Source organism: Acipenser ruthenus, chromosome 20 (assembly GCF_902713425.1).
Source record: "Acipenser ruthenus chromosome 20, fAciRut3.2 maternal haplotype, whole genome shotgun sequence".
In the NCBI taxonomy this organism is placed as follows: Eukaryota; Metazoa; Chordata; class Actinopteri; order Acipenseriformes; family Acipenseridae; genus Acipenser; species Acipenser ruthenus.
Window position 1 is genome coordinate 3,899,555 of NC_081208.1, and position 22,191 is coordinate 3,921,745.

At 37.8% G+C, this 22,191-nt stretch overlaps 1 protein-coding gene across 3 annotated transcripts in view; it reads right to left on the minus strand.

Moving 5' to 3' along the window:
* The window catches only part of LOC117425425 (phosphatidylinositol 4,5-bisphosphate 3-kinase catalytic subunit delta isoform-like), a 51,237-nt gene extending 29,372 nt beyond the window's left edge, over positions 1-21,865 (minus strand). Inside the window, exons 1-4 of one of the 3 annotated variants that reach the window (XM_058993197.1) lie at positions 21,627-21,865; positions 21,068-21,158; positions 4,732-4,788; positions 3,862-3,975 (exon numbers count right to left, since the gene is read on the minus strand). The gene's annotated coding sequence lies outside the window, so the exon portion shown is untranslated. The remainder of the gene's footprint in view (positions 1-3,861; positions 3,976-4,731; positions 4,789-21,067; positions 21,159-21,626) is intronic. The other 2 variants (XM_058993198.1, XM_058993196.1) reach the window with 2 other exon arrangements.
* Positions 21,866-22,191: the final 326 nt, after the last annotated feature.

Here is a 22,191-nt window from a genome sequence, read left to right on the forward strand (position 1 = left end):
CAAAACTATAAACAACAACAACTTTGTTGCTTGTTCAAATCTTGTTTGAAAAACTGATGCAAAAATTGTATTAGATCAAAAGCTTAAGTCTGGATTGTCTCCTTTATCAAAGAGGTAAGTTTTCCTTTTTTTTCACAATATCATCTTGTAATATTTATCGCATCTCATAATGCTAAGCAACATGTAAAAGACTGAAAATGTTGAAAGACGGGGCTCACATTAAAAAATAGACGCAGAGTACTGCTATATAGGATTCGATGCACATGGTCAAAATATGTAGCAATAGACGTGTTTACTTTGGCAAACATTCCCATCATACGAATCCCTGTACTTTAAAAACGAAACATGGGTGCAGTATTTAGTACAGGAAATGACTCAGGTCATTACATTCTGCGGTAGTTCCATTAAAGGTGAGACCACTACCAACAGGGACCTGAGATAGATACAGCCTTTACTGCACTGCATGCTGGTCTAGGAGATAGATACAGCCTTTACTGCACTGCATGCTGGTCTAGGAGATAGATACAGCCTTTACTGCACTGCATGCTGGTCCAGGAGCTAGATACAGCCTTTACTGCACTGCATGCTGGTCTAGGAGATAGATACAGCCTTTACTGCACTGCATGCTGGTCTAGGAGAAAGATACAGCCGTTACTGCACTGCATGCTGGTCTAGGAGATAGATACAGCCGTTACTGCACTGCATGCTGTTCTAGGAGATAGATATAGCCTTTACTGCACTGCACGCTGGTCTATGCCAAGAACAGTGACAGTGCATAGAATCTGCAGCCTTGTTATGGTTTCTTTACTAAACTGATATCTGAAGAAAGTGCATGAGTAAACAAGAGCACTGTTGTCGTGAGTCATCAAAATTCTCAGAACACTGAGCTATTACTTTCTCAGTAACCCCGGGTAGCCTATTTTAAATCTTTAACCCATTAAGTGCCATGGTTTTCATTTGAGGACAGGCTACTTTGTCATTTTTAACTGGCATCTACCTGTTATTTTAATTTTCTCTTTAACTGTATACTTATAACTTGTTATGCTAACGTCTAACTTGACTGTCCTCAAAATAGGATGCAGCAGTTTGTAGCCAAAACAAAGGATTTCATTTATTTTCTGTGAAGGAATATTGATATTGAATGTATCTGATTACATAAATGTATCTTGTGTTCTAATTTTTTTATTTATTTATTTATTAATTAATTTGGTACTTCATGGATTAACATTTGTCAAACAAAATTACAGTGTTAGCGTAAACGGTAAAAGAGAGCCAGAAAAAAAAACAGACTTCAAAACCAATTCTGCAAATAAAGGCAAATGACAGCAAGCCGACATGCAAATTGCTTTGCAGGATAAGACAAGATGACTTGCTATGTAGCACACTGCAGTTTCTTAACTCCTTTCAGCAATGTAGGCATAGGTGTCTGTACAGCAGTTTGTCATTCAGCTCACAAAAAAACAACATGAAAGCCAATCTACATTCCATATATAAAACGTAATCTCTAAAAGGAACAAACCATTTGCAATACTTTCTCATATCCAACACAAAAAGACTTTGTAACCCTGCCATTCAACGTCAACACATGCAGTTTGAAGTAGTTTCTGACCTAGGCAGGCATGTGGTGTTCCTGGCCCTTTGACTGAGAAAAATGATCATCATCTTACCCAAGTATTAGGCACTCCCACTTCAAAACCGCCTGGAAAGAATTCCCTTTATATTTAGTTTAAATCTGGTGTGATAAGAGTTAGCATGACCTCTAAAAAGAGTGAAAGTTTGAAGGAGCCAGGATAGCCAGCGGCTTGGATTTCTTAAGGAAGCGCATTTATAGACCTCTTGCTGCTAATAGCAAGCCTATTTGTACTGCAAACAGAAGGCTGGGTGTTCTTATTCAGTGCAGTACCCTTACCCCTGATTCCATGGGGGTGGAAGCTACAAACACAGTACATGTAAACCAACAAGACAGTAAACAGGCCTGCATTCTGAAAAAAAAAAAAAACAGAACGCATAGAAGGCTCAGCTATGTATGAATAGAATTGAAATACAGTGGCCTGGTGTAAAAACCAGGGGGGCAAGGGGGGGGGGGGGGGGTGCAGACCCTCCACTGCTGGTAAAGTACCATCTCTGAGCTTTGATAGCAGGGGAAGCAGCATTGATCTGGGATTGCTCCAGCCTTCCTGGAATTGCTTGTGTGGAGATGTGTACAGTAAGAGGTCACTAAGCTGGAACAATGACAGCTATGTGCTGTACTCCAATACTATAATACAATCCTACACCTCTTAACCCTATATTGCGAAATGTTGCTTTCAGGCAACACTATTTTGCTATGTGTTTTTTTTGCTGTTACTTGCCCTGTTCTTTCTCTTCATAAGGTGTAACTGTGTGTCTTGGACATTAATAACATTGAGTTGCATGTAAACTGATAGTTAATACAGTAGCCTGTGGAGATGCAGGCAGCTTCTCCAGCCTCAGTCCCTCCCAGCACTCACTGACATGGATGAAAGAAGAGTTCCTTAGGCAGTACTGGGAAACCTACCGGAAATTAAATGCCAGAACAGTAATGAAAAAAAATGGTTTTGTGCTTTGTGGTATTTGGGGAGAAGTTATATAGTCTTTCCTTGTTCAAAGTGATTAAATACGACAATGTTTGCACCCAGTGAGAATGCCAGCCTTCTCAGGATAATTTATGAGGATATTTTAACAAAAACTAAAGGGTAACCGTATTGGAAATAAAATATGTATCGGCTGGCAACTGATCTTCTGAGCTGGGAATCTGTTTTCCTTACGAAAGAATAGGCAACAAATACTAAAAAAACAAGGAACTTTTTTTTTTTTTTTTTTTTTTTTTTTTTTTAAGTAACATTATCTGCTTAAAAAATGTAAGATATATATATATATATATATATATATATATATATATATATATATATATATATATATATATATATATATTAGGAGTTCATGTATTCCCTGGATAAGAAAGATTAAATAATGCAAATTAAAAGGAAATAATACATATATTTTAAAATGACAATAACAGCCATAATACTGAAACACAGACAATAACTAACTACTATTTTTGGTTTTCTTTACTCTGCCTCCCTGGCAAAACAAAGTAACATGTAGAATGAATTAAATGACTATACTTGAGTATGTGTATTAAACTAATTCACATCAGGAGATTTTTCTGCAGAAAAAAACCTGAACGCCAGTGAAATGAGTCTCTGGTATCAGCTGTAAATTCAAGCTGCAAGTCATGAAAAATAAAATGTCATCAGTCTAGATGCATATATACAATATATAAGCTTGACATGCACACAGATTGACTGAAGCCATATTATACTCCCTGACTCTCAACACACTGCTACAGATTGTACAGAGACCAAGTTTCACAACAATGGAACAATCTGTTCTCTAGATAGATGTGAAAACCTAGTGACACACCTGTCAGACAGGCAGACAGACAGCCTCAATACCCAGCGGATTAGAAAACAGTCAATAACCTGTGCTAACGAGTGTCCTTAGCAGGTTTCATCTCAGCGGCATTGAAGTGGGGCATGCAGACAGTTGGAAGGACCAGTAAGGCAGATATTCTACTAACATCAACAGCATCACAAACATGTGCATCAGTGACAGGGGTAACAGCACTGCCACTGCATTCGTTAAGCTAATTAGAAATCTTTCCAAAAGAAGAACAGCAGGCTGCAGGCTTTTGTCCGAGTAAAATGTAGCAGAAGATTAAGAAAAAAAGACATTAAGTAAAATCATCAGCCAGCATCCTTAAGGAAGGTTCAATGCTAAGACAATAACACAAGTAGTAACCTATACAATATGTAATGTAACTCAATGGTGTTCACTTGCCTTTGCTCCAGATATGAGAAGTAGTTTAGAGCTGGATCCATATACTCATCATACTGTTTCATATGCTGGCATCTCTATCGTAGAAGTTCACTTTAGCACTCCTCCTTTTTTTAACTGAAAAGATGGATTTTATTTTTTTATTTCAACGTAAGAAAAATTCCTTGTGGGTTGTTGAAATGTAACACCAGCTTTATGACAAAAGGAGCTGGGCTTGAGCTGCGTTGAATTTCTTTAAACTCAAACTGCCTACTTCACCGCTGAGCCTACAGCAGAACACTTGACTTGCAAACCAGACATCTTAGGGGCGGTCTAAAAAGTCTAAACAGCAGCTCAGCTTGGCATTGGCTGCAATGAAATCTTTACCATTTCACTGTAATCCCTCAACTGAATGACATTCTAAAAATACATCCAGAAATACAGCATCTCTCTGCTTTATTGATGCATGTACAATGATTTAATTTTACTTGATTAGCCTAATGCACTGTTAAACATATTTAAGAAAACTTAAGAAAAGCAACCTTTTTTTCTTACAATTGCTATGAAAAACATGACAAAATGCTTACTTTTCTAATTCCACCATATTAGATTATTAGTATTAGCACCTACACTATCATTGCTGTAGCATAGTTTTCAGTATAGAAAGTATCTCTTGTGTAATGCCTGTATATGCAGAGACATTCATATGCAATTCATTTGTTTAACATACTGTATAACAGAGTTTATTCTGAACAGCTGTCCATTCTATATTCAACACACACTGCTGAATACATTTTGATTAATAGATTATCATGAACCACATAGCTATTTAGGCTTAGGTTTGAGGAAAGGATTAACACATTAATAGAAATTAATCACTTCATGAAAACATACCTATTCCTTATTGTCATTTAGATACAGCAACGGGGAAATCCCACCTTAAACACATGCCTGACAAGGAAAAAGGAGCGTGGGTTTGCCAAGAAGTGTAAGAACCCTCTACACATTTTCTCACAAAAAGTTCAACTAGAAATTACATTTTCCTGGGGGGGGGGGGGGGGGGATGTACTGACAGAATGTGAAAGTCACAACAAGTTTGACTCAACCTAATGCAGTTGTAAAAACAAGAGAGAAGCCATCTGCAATCAGTGAATATAGAAGAGAGAAGCCATCTGCAATCATTGAATATAGACGAGAGAAGCCATCTGCAATCAGTGAGTATAGACGAGAGAAGCCATCTGCAATCAGCGAGTATAGAAGAGAGAAGCCATCTGCAATCAGTGAATACAGAAGAGAGAAGCCATCTGCAATCAGCGAGTATAGAAGAGAGAAGCCATCTGCAATCAGTGAATACAGAAGAGAGAAGCCATCTGCAATCAGTGAATATAGGAGAGAAGCCATCTGCAATTACAGAATATAGACGAGAGAAGCCATCTGCAATTACAGAATATAGAAGAGAGAAGCCATCTGCAATCAGTGAGTATAGACGAGAGAAACCATCTGCAATCAGCGAGTATAGAAGAGAGAAGCCATCTGCAATCAGTGAATACAGAAGAGAGAAGCCATCTGCAATCAGTGAATATAGAAGAGAGAAGCCATCTGCAATCAGTGAATATAGAAGAGAGAAGCCATCTGCAATCAGTGAATATAGGAGAGAAGCCATCTGCAATTACAGAATATAGAAGAGAGAAGCCATCTGCAATTACAGAATATAGACGAGAGAAGCCATCTGCAATTACAGAATATAGAAGAGAGAAGCCATCTGCAATCAGTGAATACAGAAGAGAGAAGCCATCTGCAATCAGCGAGTATAGAAGAGAGAAGCCATCTGCAATCAGTGAATATAGACGAGAGAAGCCATCTGCAATCAGTGAGTATAGACGAGAGAAGCCATCTGCAATCAGCGAGTATAGAAGAGAGAAGCCATCTGCAATCAGTGAATACAGAAGAAAGAAGCCATCTGCAATCAGCGAGTATAGAAGAGAGAAGCCATCTGCAATCAGTGAATACAGAAGAGAGAAGCCATCTGCAATCAGTGAATATAGAAGAGAGAAGCCATCTGCAATCAGTGAATATAGAAGAGAGAAGCCATCTGCAATCAGTGAATATAGGAGAGAAGCCATCTGCAATCAGTGAATATAGAAGAGAGAAGCCATCTGCAATTACAGAATATAGAAGAGAGAAGCCATCTGCAATTACAGAATATAGAAGAGAGAAGCCATCTGCAATTACAGAATATAGGAGAGAAGCCATCTGCAATCAGTGAATACAGAAGAGAGAAGCCATCTGCAATCAGTGAATACAGAAGAGAGAAGCCATCTGCAATCAGTGAATATAGAAGAGAGAAGCCATCTGCAATCAGTGAATACAGAAGAGAGAAGCCATCTGCAATCAGTGAATACAGAAGAGAGAAGCCATCTGCAATCAGTGAATATAGGAGAGAAGCCATCTGCAATTACAGAATATAGAAGAGAGAAGCCATCTGCAATTACAGAATATAGACGAGAGAAGCCATCTGCAATTACAGAATATAGAAGAGAGAAGCCATCTGCAATCAGTGAATAGACGAGAAAAGCCATCTGCAATTACTGAATATAGAGAGAAGCCATCTGCAATCAGTGAATACAAGAGAGAAGCCATCTGCAATCAGTGAATACAAGAGAGAAACCATCTGCAATCAGTGAATACAGAAGAGAGAAGCCATCTGCAATCAGCGAGTATAGAAGAGAGAAACCATCTGCAATCAGTGAATACAGGAGAGAAGCCATCTGCAATCAGCGAGTATAGACGAGAGAAGCCATCTGCAATCAGTGAATACAGAAGAGAGAAACCATCTGCAATCAGCGAGTATAGAAGAGAGAAGCCATCTGCAATCAGTGAATACAGAAGAGAGAAGCCATCTGCAATCAGTGAATATAGAAGAGAGAAGCCATCTGCAATCAGTGAATATAGAAGAGAGAAGCCATCTGCAATCAGTGAATATAGGAGAGAAGCCATCTGCAATCAGTGAATATAGAAGAGAGAAGCCATCTGCAATCAGTGAATATAGAAGAGAGAAGCCATCTGCAATTACAGAATATAGAAGAGAGAAGCCATCTGCAATTACAGAATATAGAAGAGAGAAGCCATCTGCAATTACAGAATACAGAAGAGAGAAGCCATCTGCAATCAGTGAATACAGAAGAGAGAAGCCATCTGCAATCAGTGAATACAGAAGAGAGAAGCCATCTGCAATCAGTGAATATAGAAGAGAGAAGCCATCTGCAATCAGTGAATACAGAAGAGAGAAGCCATCTGCAATCAGTGAATACAGAAGAGAGAAGCCATCTGCAATCAGTGAATATAGGAGAGAAGCCATCTGCAATTACAGAATATAGAAGAGAGAAGCCATCTGCAATTACAGAATATAGACGAGAGAAGCCATCTGCAATTACAGAATATAGAAGAGAGAAGCCATCTGCAATCAGTGAATAGACGAGAAAAGCCATCTGCAATTACTGAATATAGAGAGAAGCCATCTGCAATCAGTGAATACAAGAGAGAAGCCATCTGCAATCAGTGAATACAAGAGAGAAACCATCTGCAATCAGTGAATACAGAAGAGAGAAGCCATCTGCAATCAGCGAGTATAGAAGAGAGAAACCATCTGCAATCAGTGAATACAGAAGAGAGAAGCCATCTGCAATCAGCGAGTATAGACGAGAGAAGCCATCTGCAATCAGTGAATACAGAAGAGAGAAGCCATCTGCAATCAGTGAATACAGAAGAGAGAAGCCATCTGCAATCAGTGAATATAGGAGAGAAGCCATCTGCAATCAGTGAATATAGAAGAGAGAAGCCATCTGCAATCAGTGAATACAGAAGAGAGAAGCCATCTGCAATTACAGAATATAGACGAGAGAAGCCATCTGCAATTACAGAATATAGACGAGAGAAGCCATCTGCAATCAGTGAATAGACGAGAAAAGCCATCTGCAATTACTGAATATAGAGAGAAGCCATCTGCAATCAGTGAATACAAGAGAGAAGCCATCTGCAATCAGTGAATACAAGAGAGAAACCATCTGCAATCAGTGAATACAGAAGAGAGAAGCCATCTGCAATCAGCGAGTATAGAAGAGAGAAACCATCTGCAATCAGTGAATACAGAAGAGAGAAGCCATCTGCAATCAGCGAGTATAGACGAGAGAAGCCATCTGCAATCAGTGAATACAGAAGAGAGAAGCCATCTGCAATCAGCGAGTATAGACGAGAGAAGCCATCTGCAATCAGTGAGTATAGACGCAGCAATGAAAGGAGGAAAGGCTTTTGAATGAAAATCATATTTTGAAGTGAATACACAGTTTTTCAACACATTTCACGTACGACACGGCTATCCTTACACAATAACAAAACAACCCATATCTGTGATACAGTTAGAGGGTTTGGTATGTATGCAGTGTTGTCATTGCACACAGGTACCATTTATTTTATTTGGTACTTAAAAGCTGATAGAAGTGGTTATATTTCGGCTGTAGGGATAGCAGCGTCATAACTAATATTTAGTACTGGGGTACCTTTTAGGAAAAGAGACAAATGTTTTGGCAGTTGTTTTTTTTTTCTTCCATTCAGAAATAACATAGACACATTTTGCACTTTTCAATGAGAGATCCCTTGGAACACACAGCTCTAATCACAGTGTTAACTTTGAATCTTTTTTTTTTCTTTTTTACAAAACTAGTTATTTTATTGAAGATTTTTAACATCACCAGCTTTGTGAATTCATGGGTCTCGTGCACAGAACTTGCTTTCAGTTGTAATCAAATGATAAAAACTCAGAATGTCACTTTGTTTTTTAAGACATACTTTTGAGACGATCCCTTAGAAACACTCCACGGCAAAGAGAAGACCTGACATCACAAAAGACGTCACCACAACAACAGCAGTCTTCAGAGATAGAGATCATATTTTCCAATTTCCTATAAACTCTCCTGCGCTTGCCTTAAAAGCAATCTCTTCAATCTTAGAAGTGCATTCAAAAGTTACAACTACACGTCACTCATTCACCCTCCTAGTGTAGCCACCTGCAATTACCTAACCCTACACAAACCTGTACACAAAAAAGATCCAGTCTTTGATTGACAGCTTTGACTTGCTTATTATTCTGATGGTTTCAGTTCTAATAAAGAACACATGGAAATTAAATGACAGATTAAATGACAGTATTGTGGTTACCTATGCGCTGTATCAGTAAAGACTCCTGGTGTTCTGCGATATACTATGACAAAACGCAAAGTGTAATAAAGTGCATTGAAAGCAGGATGGTTCATAGTAAGTCACAGATAGTGTGATAAATGATGGTAAATTCCAAGGTAAATGCTTGAGAGAAAAGCATGCTGGAATTACTGGTTTCGGAATTCGGATTATAGGTTTGTTCGGATTATCTATCAGTCTACTGCTCTAAGATTACAGTAATTCAATGTTACCAGTCGGGGTGAAAAAAAAATTCAATATCTTTTCAATATACACTTTTTATTAATAGCATATATTTTAATATGGTATTAATGATACTCATGGTGAAACTTTAAATTTATGAAACACATTTTAATTTTGCTACATGACCTAAAAAAAATAATGAAAAAAAAAACCAATACATACATACACACATTATATATATATATATATATATATATATTATATATATATATATATATATATATACACATACATATATACACACACACACACACACATATATTATATACACACACACACACACACACATATACACACACACACATTATATCGACTGAAAAAATATTTTGTAGGTGATTTTTTAGGCTGCAAATAAAATAATAATAAAAAAACAACTTCAGCTTTTTAGGTTTAACAGAATTCTGAAAAACCTATTGAGAACCAAAAAAAAAACAACAAAAAAGAAAATGGAGGGGGGGTTATAATTTTTCTCAATAAACTGGGAATGTACAGTATTTTTTTTTCATTAACACACGTCACATAGTTGATTGCATGGATTTATAATTTCTCAAAACACTTTCTCCTCAAGCAAAAGCACAGTATTAAATTGGTACCGAGGCATACCTGCGTTTCTGCACAGCAGCAGGCAGAGCAGAAACCCTGCTCCTGGTTCGATCCGCGCTCGTTTTACTGTGCAGTGCTACCACATGACTGACACACTGATCACCAGAGATAAAGAAGCGGATCTCTGGAAAGGACATTAATCATACATTTCCTTTCTCTATGTCAGCCTTCCTTGATTAATGATCTCTTTTAAATAACCCAGTGCAACATGCATCCAACGCGCTAATGGACCAGTAGCCTTTAATGTAAGCTGTGTGGGATTTAAGAAACCTAAAAAAGGCTACCGCCTTGAATTGCGTTTCTGCAATGTGAAACAATACTGTCGGGTGTGCATTTCCCACTAAAACGTACCGTTTACACACTTAGACGTTGCAAAATTCACAACGCACCATCTAGAATCCAAATGCAAAACTAAATCACTGTATACGTCGCTCCCCATTGATTAAGCAATACAGAATGTACCCAACAAAATGTTTAAGTAACTACAAGGCATGCAGTAACAAAGTGAATGAATTTAGTGGCCGATTCTCAGAGTTCAGTTTAAACTTTTGGTGAAACGCAAATCATGAATTATCAGTGTACTAAACTGAAGAGTGTACATGTTTAAACATGACACCCATTCTGTCTGTGTTTTTGTTTTCTTTTTGCAATCCTGACCTAAATGACTAACCGTGGTATTCTTTCTTGGTCCTGTCCCTGGCATAAGGAACAAATGCCAGTGTGTTGTAGCTTAATAAGTTGCATTGGCACCACTGGGTACTCCACAGAACGGGCAAGCAGACTGCTACACCTGCAGTTTTCTAACAAGTGAGACTTGCCTTCCGTGTTTCCATCAGCCACAGTGGAGCTTCGGAACACTTGAGAAGAATCCTAATCAAGGTATGTTCCAAATTCTCTGGATCCAGCATGGGAAACTGACTCCTTGTTTAGGATGATTAGCCATAGGTTTTTTGTTTTTTTTTACCAGGACAAAACTGTATTCACCTGTGGTTTATAAACTGGGCCTTTTCATGCCCACAGATTTGATTAGATTTAACATCTCACCCAAATGCATGGCGAGGGCAAGCTGTTAATCTACACGATGCACCTTGCCATGGTTTAGAAAAACGCACTGAGCCACCACACCAGCAGTTTATCAAAGTCCCTCTTGCTCTTTTCAGACAGCCTAACTCATTTTAAAAGCAAAAAATGTACAGTAGAACAGACCTGACTCAAATTAATAAAACACAAATGATTAATTGAGAGGCTTCTGTGCTTTTTTTTGTGATAACCACATGTGCTTTTATAGAACCCTGCCACACACACAAAAAAAAGTGTAATTTGATAATGAGTGACCCTGAGCGTCAATCATCGGGGAGTCGATGGAACAGAGGAAACAAACAGGACCCAGAGGAATGGAAATGAGTGTCTGGGGTAGGAGAGAAAAGCAATGACACCACACTGCTGCTGCTGCTGCATGGAACAAACAAGATCAAACCCCAGAGCGATGTAAGGAGTGAAAACGCAAGTTCAGCGGTGAAAGGCTGTGAAAACGAAACAGCAAATACCGTACATACAGTACCAAGACAAACACATTGAAATACGAGCTGGACTCTATGAAACCTGCCACACAAACAGAGATTATAGAACCGCACTATGAACAACACTTTTTTTGTAACCGTGTTTTGAATGTCATTTTCACAATGTTTTGTTGTTAAAAATGTAATTTTTGTCTACTAATCAGCTTTTGAAGTTACATAATTCAAATTATGCATCACTGGCACAGCACAGCTAAATGAAACAAACGTTTTTTTCCAATTCTTCATTTTAATGCATTCATTTTAAAAATTAATATTGTCTGGTGTCTCTTTCAAATTATTTTACATACTGTATATAATTTAGCATTGAAAATTAAATGCAACATGCATGCCAATGTAAATTAAATTAGTGTCACTTGAATATGACTTTACTAAATCTTGCTAAAATATTCTTTTCTAAAATTATCTTGAGAAATTTAGGAACAAGAATTTTAAAACGTGGTTATATATTTGTTATTCAAACTATATTAGGCGCGCCGTTTGCTTGAAACGTCTCAGTAAACAAACAGCAAACTACCTCATTCAGTATGAAATCAATGAACCAGACAAGGCAAACGATACTGCAAGTATCTCTAACTGTATGCAAAGATTTCAGTTTGTAAGAAACTTCAACTCAAAAAACAAGATTTTCAACAAATGCAGTATAATTGTTTGTTGTTTAGAATTTAGGCACAGCTGAAGTCTGGGAAATAAAAATAAATCAAATACTTGATAGTCTCGTTTTTTTATCTGAAAAACAACAGGGGTTTTACTCTTGTAGATTTAATTAAAATCAGAGCATGCAAACGATTTACAGTTAATGACTTCTCTTACACAGTAAATCCCAAAATAATATGTTACTGTAGTAATGTTTTCCCCTAACAGTTTGTAAAATACTTTTGCTTTCAAAGTTAAGAACTAAAAGCATTTATAATTTAAGCTGAATTAACGTGTTTGATAAAAGGGTTTCCATTTAGAGTTCACCTCAAAGGTTATCAAAAACTGTATTCAATTAATGCTAATTTACTGGTTTAAACAAATATATTTTTAAAAGTAATCTGAATTTTTTTAAAAGAAAACTAGACAGCTGGGCTAACTTTTCAACACTATTACAGAAAGATAACCCTAGGATAACTATTTAAATAGTCTCAGTGTCTTCTACTGAAACAGTGGAATACTGTAGATTTGCATAATAGTATATTATATTATTATTATTATTATTATTTATTTCTTAGCAGACACCCTTATCCAGGGCGACTTACAATCGTAAAGTGGAGATTTAAGGGACCATATAAATAGGGGGAGTCCTATTTAGTAACAAGGCAAAGATTATAAAAGTAATACAATTAATTTAACAGTATAAAAACTTGCAAAGAAATTCATCAGAACAATTATTTGCCTGTTCCTAGCTCTACCAAGTTGTTCGTTGCTAGGTTGTTTTTTTTTCTTCATTAAAATACTTTTTAATGCACATTTTGCCATTGTATTTATTAGCTACACGGGTAATATATTAAACCCTTACACTACACATAGAGAACACAATAACAAAAGCTATTTTTTTCTTTATTTCACTTTCTAATAAGCAACAACACAAAAACAAAGCAATGTGTCTTCCACTCATTTTATGTATAACCAGTTTGTATGCAGTTAATCTAATGTTAAAAATAGTATTCAAGATTTATTCAGTTACTTTTACGGATGTGTTTTACATGCACAGCAGAGGGTGACTGGCTGGACAAATGGGAAGTGCATTACTGGATAAACACGGAATTTACAGACACTGTTCAAAGTTGTTCACTTGTCCTTTTGAAATCCCCCTGTGGACTGTATCTTCTGTGTGTTCATTCCCATTTGTCTAGTGACTTTGAAAACACCAGTATATACAGCTTGACAAGCACCCTGTTATAGACCATGTATGTGTCTTAGTATTAAAGAACTCCCTTATGAATTACTTAGAACTATATTCAGTTAGCTTTTTATTCCTTACAGAATGTATTTTGTTTAAATTGCACCAAATACATGGTGGTGGATCTCGAATGTTTACTTTAAAAAGTGCTTTTGAATATAGAACATACTGTAGTGTACACACCGCATTAGAGATAGAGGAAGGCTGGTAAGGTTTTACTGTATCACTAATAATTTGTTGAACTCATGAACGCAGACATTAAACCCTAAATGCGTGAGTTCATTCGCAAAATCTGAATACCACCGAAAAAACTGTTTACTCAAGCAGACAAATGTTTCAGCCTCATGGTCCTTTTTTTTTTTTCTTAAACTTAAAAATAGCTGATTTTCAATTTTGTTTTCATGACAAATGCACCCTGAGAAACAGGGATTACTATAAATAATGTGTTGTGTAGTTAGAGGGCTTGGAAGCTGTGGGTTAGTGTACAGAATGCACAAACTCAAACGCCCTCGCACCACCCACACCGATCTACACAAACCTCCCCACCTACACAGCTGAATATTCAGGTGTTGCTGGTTTCCGATCAGGGGTTTTCTTAGGCTGTTATTTCTTCAGATGTGAATTTAACACACAAGTGTCTGGTTTCACAGACCCAATCTGGACTAATCTTGGACTACTGTTTAGGGGACGGTGCAACAGGGGGCCAGAAAACACATACGTTTTATCAATCCCAATCTCACCATCTATTTGATAAAGGACTTCGGAGGGGAAAGTAATGATGACCCAACACAGAAAGTACTACCATGGATAAGAGAGACAGTGTAGGATTATAGGGCAGTCGGTGCATGTAGAAGTGAACGGACAGATGCTAAAAGCCACGGTCTGTTTATGTGATGCAATATAACCCACTCGCAGTCCTACGACTATTATATATTGCTTTATTGTTGAACGAGTTTAAAGAGCTAAACATCCAGCGATATCTGTTTTCTAATCATTACCCATCTTTATTTTAGACATTGTGGTTTTCATTGGAAAGAGGGAAATGCTTGAGGGAGAGAATACTGGTAGGTGGGGGGTTGTGACATCACCACGTTGAACTGACACTGCAGCTGAATGGAATTCCGAGAGCTGTCTCAGGTGTGATTTTTTTTTAAAGCCGGTGACATCAGCCACACTGACATGGAGAATACAGCAGAGGTGGAAATAAGACTCTTATTGCAGAGCAGCTTCACCCATTGCGGGTTTTAATACAGGCTTGATTAGCTACAATGTATAGGTAACAAGCTCAGGTGGTAAAACCAGGAATGGATCAAACAGCTATGCAATGGGAGTCCAACACCTCGTTTCCACGAACCGGCAGCACCGTGCTGGCATTGTTCTGTCACTGTTATGAAAGCGTGCCACATTGTTTCCATGATTGTTGTAAAAACCCATACCGTGCCCTGGTGTGTCAGCACCATGCAGTGCCAGCATCTTTTCATACCTGATACTGGCAGGCATGGTAGCTGCTCAGAGCCAGTGGGGTGTGTGCGAGAATGTGTAACCAAACGGAAAAAATATCAGTATACATATTTTATATAACTTAATATTGTTCTGAGTGAAAAAGTAAATCTTCTATAGCGGGCTTTACGTTGTTTTTTTTGTGTTTTTTTTTCCTATAAGTGTTTTTAATACAAACAAAATTAAAACCATCACTTAAAAAACTAAACAAAACACCATTTCAGCATATCCATCTTGACGCGTCTTCGATACCATGTGTTATCATTGTACATATTGCGTCATTTCTGTTATCTACACAGATTTATATATTTCGTGGGGACAGCTTGGCATGCTTCCATTACTGTGCTGTTTAAATACCATGCTGGCATGGCATGGAAATAGTAATCGTGGAAACAAGGTATTATTTCCATCCCTGTACAGACAGGCTGGCTAAATGGGATTACAGATCAGGATTAGAGTCTTGGGTCCACTGAGTTATAAATAATTGGTTACCCCAAAACCTAAGGGCTGAAATCTATATATAATATTTTCTCAATTAGTGAATCAGGATAATGCACAGCATTAAGCCTAAATGAGTAATTTGCATGATTTTTTTCAGAATAAAATTACGGGACACCACAGAAAATATAATTTTGCATAAAATAGCAGAAGTATTATGCATACTTGAAGTAGTCAACAATTGAAGCCATAAGGTATATAACACACACACACACACACACACATACAGTGCCTTGCGAAAGTATTCGGCCCCCTTGAACTTTGCGACCTTTTGCCACATTTCAGGCTTCAAACATAAAGATATGAAACTGTAATTTTTTGTGAAGAATCAACAACAAGTGGGACACAATCATGAAGTGGAACGAAATTTATTGGATATTTCAAACTTTAACAAATAAAAAACTGAAAAATTGGGCGTGCAAAATTATTCAGCCCCCTTAAGTTAATACTTTGTAGCGCCACCTTTTGCTGCGATTACAGCTGTAAGTCGCTTGGGGTATGTCTCTATCAGTTTTGCACATCGAGAGACTGAAATTTTTGCCCATTCCTCCTTGCAAAACAGCTCGAGCTCAGTGAGGTTGGATGGAGAGCATTTGTGAACAGCAGTTTTCAGTTCTTTCCACAGATTCTCGATTGGATTCAGGTCTGGACTTTGACTTGGCCATTCTAACACCTGGATATGTTTATTTGTGAACCATTCCATTGTAGATTTTGCTTTATGTTTTGGATCATTGTCTTGTTGGAAGACAAATCTCCGTCCCAGTCTCAGGTCTTTTGCAGACTCCATCAGGTTTTCTTCCAGAATGGTCCTGTATTTGGCTCCATCCATCTTCCCATCAATTTTAACCATCTTCCCTGTCCCTGCTGAAGAAAAGCAGGCCCAAACCATGATGCTGCCACCACCATGTTTGACAGTGGGGATGGTGTGTTCAGGGTGATGAGCTGTGTTGCTTTTACGCCAAACATAACGTTTTGCATTGTTGCCAAAAAGTTCGATTTTGGTTTCATCTGACCAGAGCACCTTCTTCCACATGTTTGGTGTGTCTCCCAGGTGGCTTGTGGCAAACTGTAAACGACACTTTTTATGGATATCTTTAAGAAATGGCTTTCTTCTTGCCACTCTTCCATAAAGGCCAGATTTGTGCAGTATACGACTGATTGTTGTCCTATGGACAGAGTCTCCCACCTCAGCTGTAGATCTCTGCAGTTCATCCAGAGTGATCATGGGCCTCTTGGCTGCATCTCTGATCAGTCTTCTCCTTGTATGAGCTGAAAGTTTAGAGGGACGGCCAGGTCTTGGTAGATTTGCAGTGGTCTGATACTCCTTCCATTTCAATATTATCGCTTGCACAGTGCTCCTTGGGATGTTTAAAGCTTGGGAAATCTTTTTGTATCCAAATCCGGCTTTAAACTTCTCCACAACAGTATCTCGGACCTGCCTGGTGTGTTCCTTGTTCTTCATGATGCTCTCTGCGCTTTAAACGGACCTCTGAGACTATCACAGTGCAGGTGCATTTATACGAAGACTTGATTACACACAGGTGGATTCTATTTATCATCATTAGTCATTTAGGTCAACATTGGATCATTCAGAGATCCTCACTGAACTTCTGGAGAGAGTTTGTTGCACTGAAAGTAAAGGGGCTGAATAATTTTGCACGCCCAATTTTTCCGTTTTTTATTTGTTAAAAAAGTTTGAAATATCCAATAAATTTCGTTCCACTTCATGATTGTGTCCCACTTGTTGTTGATTCTTCACAAAAAATTACAGTTTCATATCTTTATGTTTGAAGCCTGAAATGTGGCAAAAGGTCGCAAAGTTCAAGGGGGCCGAATACTTTCGCAAGGCACTGTATATATAAATAGATATCATCATGCATGTGTTCACACTACACATCAATGGTAGTCAGAGCAGAACGGTAACTTCTGAAACAAATTAAAAGCGTATAACTCTGCAAAAACATTAGCTTTATTTACAGAACCCAAACTAAACCCCGGTACACCCCCCCCCACCCCCTCCCCGGTACCAGACTCGGCTCATGAAATGTGGTCAGGGGGTTAGATTATCTCAGCGTTCTGGAAGAACAACAGTGTGAAACGTGTAAAAAGAAAACAGGAAGTCTATCTACAGAACGGAAACTACAGCAAGTCAAGCACAAAGAGAGATCTAGGCAGCCCCCCTCCCACCAAATACCACAGAGGACATGCTTTTACAGGACTGACGGGAAATTTCAAAACAAACACTTTGTTTTTTTAAAGGGGAACCAAGGCGACCCTGCTGGGAAAATCACTAAACAGTTCAAATTAGCTAACCCAGCAGGAAATGGTTTACAGTTTAAAGAAATCAAAAAATCCCAGTACGGACGGAGCGTTTGTTTTATTCAGACTTGGAGGTATTGTACGTGTGTACCTGCCTGAACACAGTTCTCAGCAGTGTTATGTTAGGTGCTAGATTACAATACTCATCCGCTGAGAGACACAACAGTGTTCGCTTGTCTTGCAGTGCCTCCTTTTCAGAGCAATGCAGTATTTAAACACATAGAAATGCAATGCTTTATATAAGACTCACTGTGATTAAGGGCTATTGAATACCACAAAGGTGAATCATTTGTTTCATAGTACTTTCAGTGCCATGTGGTAACATTGTGATTCAATCACCCAGTCAAACTATCATTTGATTGAAACATTAGTTTACATTTAGTCACTTATGCCCCACACACACTGCAGCCTTGACTAACCGGTACAGCATCTACCGCGTTTCAAATGAAGCACTGTGCTATATACATTGTAATGGCCTTCAAACCCTGTTACACAGGGTAATTTGAAACAACTACAACCCAAATGAAAAAAAAGAACTTTACCATAGTACTCTTCTAATAAATTAAAACTGGCTTCAAAAAATTGTAAAAAAATAAAAAATGATACATCACATAGATACATATATTTAGTCGAGACTAAAACTGGCTTAGTTAATTTGATGTAGGCTAGTCGATTACATAATGGAAATGAAAGGTAAACCTTTTTACGACGTAGAGTGCATTATTAAGTTTTGCTTTATTAGCCGATCAGCCTTCAGTGATATTTTTAAGCAAAGGCCTGCAAGGGGCCGAGTGCATGACAAACAAGCCGACAGCGGCTGCAGCAAAACCAGCGGGACATTTAAGCATTTATGAGTCGCTAGCACCCTCAAAGAGAAAACCACCACTGTTATAAAACTAAAGTAAAACTAACACACTTAAAGACAATCTCAGAATTCCTTGAGTCAAGTTCTGCAACTTCAAACGGGTGTTTGCTCTCCTTTCAAAATGAAACATGGGGCTAGTAATACTGTGGAGTATGGCTGCGTGAATCCCACACCCGTGTGTCATTGGGGAAAAACAAACATTTATATTCTTGTACAGCGGACTGTCACAGGACAGACACAGCAGTCATCCGGTATCTCTGATTGAACATCAGAAAACGTAGCTTAATGTTGATTTTGAATTGAAATACATTAATGAAAAATAAGCAGTCAACCGAGTTCTCTTTGGCAATGTATACTTCAATTTCATTCTCAAAGTGTTCCCGAGTCCTGTGTGTTACCCAACCCTCTTGGTTCATGTTAATAAGTACAGTACTCATTATGAATGGTCACTGAGTATCCTCTGTGTAACCATGACAAAGGAGAATGCTGGAATTCTATTAGCACTCAGCTAAAGTTTTGTTAATAGAAAATGAATGGCTCAAGTAAACCGGCAAATTATTATTACAAAAATCTCTCAAACGTTACTAAATATTTCGCTTTAAAAAATACTGCACTAGTCTAGTCAGCAGTGACTATTCCAAAGAGTCCAATTCTGTTTCCAGTCATTTACAGTAAGCAAGTCAAAAGCAATTTGTTTTGAAGCTTTGATATTACGATGCGGTTTGAGCCGATTCATCTTGTTGAAACGGTATTCGCTGTAATGCTCAAGGCACTGGGGTATTTAGCTGAAAGTGTCCAATGAAAGGGTTAATGTTACAACAGAAATACTGCCTTGAATTTCAATACCAACACCAATCTCCTCAAAAAAAAAGGGAACTAGATTATTTAAAAAAGAAGTTGCTAAAAATGAAAACAACAAACGGAAGTCTCTGCAGACTTCTCTATGGTACTTTTAAAAATAAGCCTGTGGATTTGAATACCGTTTTTCTGTAATCAAAAGCGATTACAAAGCAGTGCCGGGAAAAATATTTCTCAAGTAAATGTACCAGGGCAGAGGCACAAACATCACGCAACATAAACACTGCTTGAAATCTATTCAATATCAAAAATGCCATGTCCATATTTGTTCAAATTGCAGAACCTATTGTCCATCCATGTTCCTGGAGTATAGAGTTTAAGAATACTTCACTGGCTATCATTCACTGCTGCTGTTTCTGCTAAGATGATTATTATTATTACAATTCTGGCTTGCTAACTATCTAATGTTGCATTTCTGAAGTGTGGTGTTTTTTATTTTATTTTTATAAATAACCACTAAGAGTGTGCATCATTCTAACAGTCATTACTTAATAATATCAAATAGTAGGAGCCTACTTCTATACATTAATAGAGCAAACAAACATATTTATATATGAATAACTGCTTAAAAAATAACATTTAAAAAAGCACACAGTACCCTAACCAATGATGAGGAAGTGCAACTTTTTGTGGACTTTGAAATAAATGTTGGGAGGCATAAAAGTAAAAAAGGGAGCCGCGATTAATTTAGGGGACATTTTTATAGTTTTATGAATGATCTTTCGCTGAGATGGTATTTTGAATCAGCACTTCTAAACAGCAAGCTCTGAAAATCACATTGTAACTTCCCCTTGCAAGGACAGTTTAACAATGCATCGCTAAGTTTAAAGAGGAACAAAGTGTGAGCCCCATTCGGAATGGCGTGCATGTTGTGTCTTTGCTCGGTCACATGTTAACCCGCACAGCACCAATAAATACAAGGTCAATAGCACCAAATGTGCAAAACTGACCGCAACGACTGTGTCAAACCAAACTAAAACTGTGTAGAAAATAAACCAAACTAAACTATCTCTCTACACACACACAAATGCAATCGCCAACTCGAATGTTTACATGTCGCAAGCACTGCGGTTCAGTACTGTTTTTTTTTTTTTTATACAATCAAAAACTTTAATCTTATCCTTTTTAACAAAAACGTCCGGTGTTATTGACACCCTGCCGCTCTCCAGCATGCTTGATCTGATCTCATCAATTTGACTTGATGCACGCAAGCTAGGAAGTGTCAAAACATGTACACCGAAACTTTACAACTCCACTCCCGCTAGGGGTATAGTAAACACAAAAGGGGTGCGGGTATTTAAATTAGCCGTATATATACTGTATCTGTGAACTGTAAGTGTGTTGCTAAGGTACTTTAGTCCTACTCAGGGTGGAGCTAATATTGACAATATAATACAAATACATTACTGCTTTCTAGGCAAGTACGGTACAAACGCTTTATTTACAAAGCACACAGACACATTTAAGGGTTTATTTTAACCACTTTAAAAGCACAAACAAAACATGCCTTATCAAAATAAACATTACAGTGTGGATATAAATATTAAAATGTATTTATAATCTCTTGTAAACACTAGGCAGGTGTGTATAATGATGAGGCACGGTACAGTCTTTTTTTATCCTGAAAAGATACAAATCAACAGTACTTACTGAGTTGTGTTAAAAGGAGTCCTGTTGCAAGTTCTGTGCATAATTTCAGCCCTTCTAAGCAAAATCGATACTATGACCGAAGCACCTTCATCTGTATAGACAAACACGCTATCATTAATAACATATATAAAAGATAATTAAATGCAAGAACAGAACAAATGCACTGTGGTTATAGGAACGTTTAGAATAGACTGCATTCCAAAAAATGCAATGCAGTCATTTATTTGTAATACATTATTTAGAATCCTTACAGTACTAGCATGCGGCAATGTTTTAGCTGCGTTGTCTTACTAGCATTTTTTTTTTCAATCATGTGCTGGTCAGATATATGTATACAGTATATTATATAACATATATACAAACAATACAACGGAAAATCACAGTAACCCGTTTGAAATATGCATCTGTCAAACCGCACAAAGGAGAAAAACAGCAGCGATGTGTTTATTTTAAAAAACCAGACTAGTAAACCAAATGCTCCGATTCGATGCAGCGATCATCACAAAGTGAACCGGTGCCTGTGTGATATGACCAGAGCGCAAGGTGTGTTCATTCGTACCGTATTAGTTTGTTTTGCCGTACTACACGTCCAATAACGGTTGCAGCTGCAGCTGGTGATGAGCTCGCAAAAGGAAGGGTTGCAGATTTCACAGCACAGCCACTGCCTCGTCTCCGGACGACTCGCGTATATTATTTGCAACCTTCTCTTTGATGTTTGTGGTGTCTCCGTGTAGGATAACAGCGTGCACAATCACAACAACGTATTGAAATGAATGAAAATAAAGCAACCTCAAAAGGCGGAAGTGCAGTTTACGGTGTTGAGGGCTCGACAGCGCCCCCAAGCTGTTGCCGGTTATGTCACAGGTCGACATTCACAAACAGGGCTAGAGAATGGGGGAACAAATCTATTTACTAATGTTAATGCAAAAAAATGGGTTTAGATACTGGTGTTCCCATGTAGAATGTTTATTATACATATCAGAGCTTCAGTAAAGCAGTTACTAAATAAAATGGAGGAATATAATAAACAGATAACAGCGGACTAGACAAAAGTGTAAAAATAGAACATTATTGAGAGATATTGCAGCTGTTAATAAAGCTTCGTCTTCAACAAATATATTTGC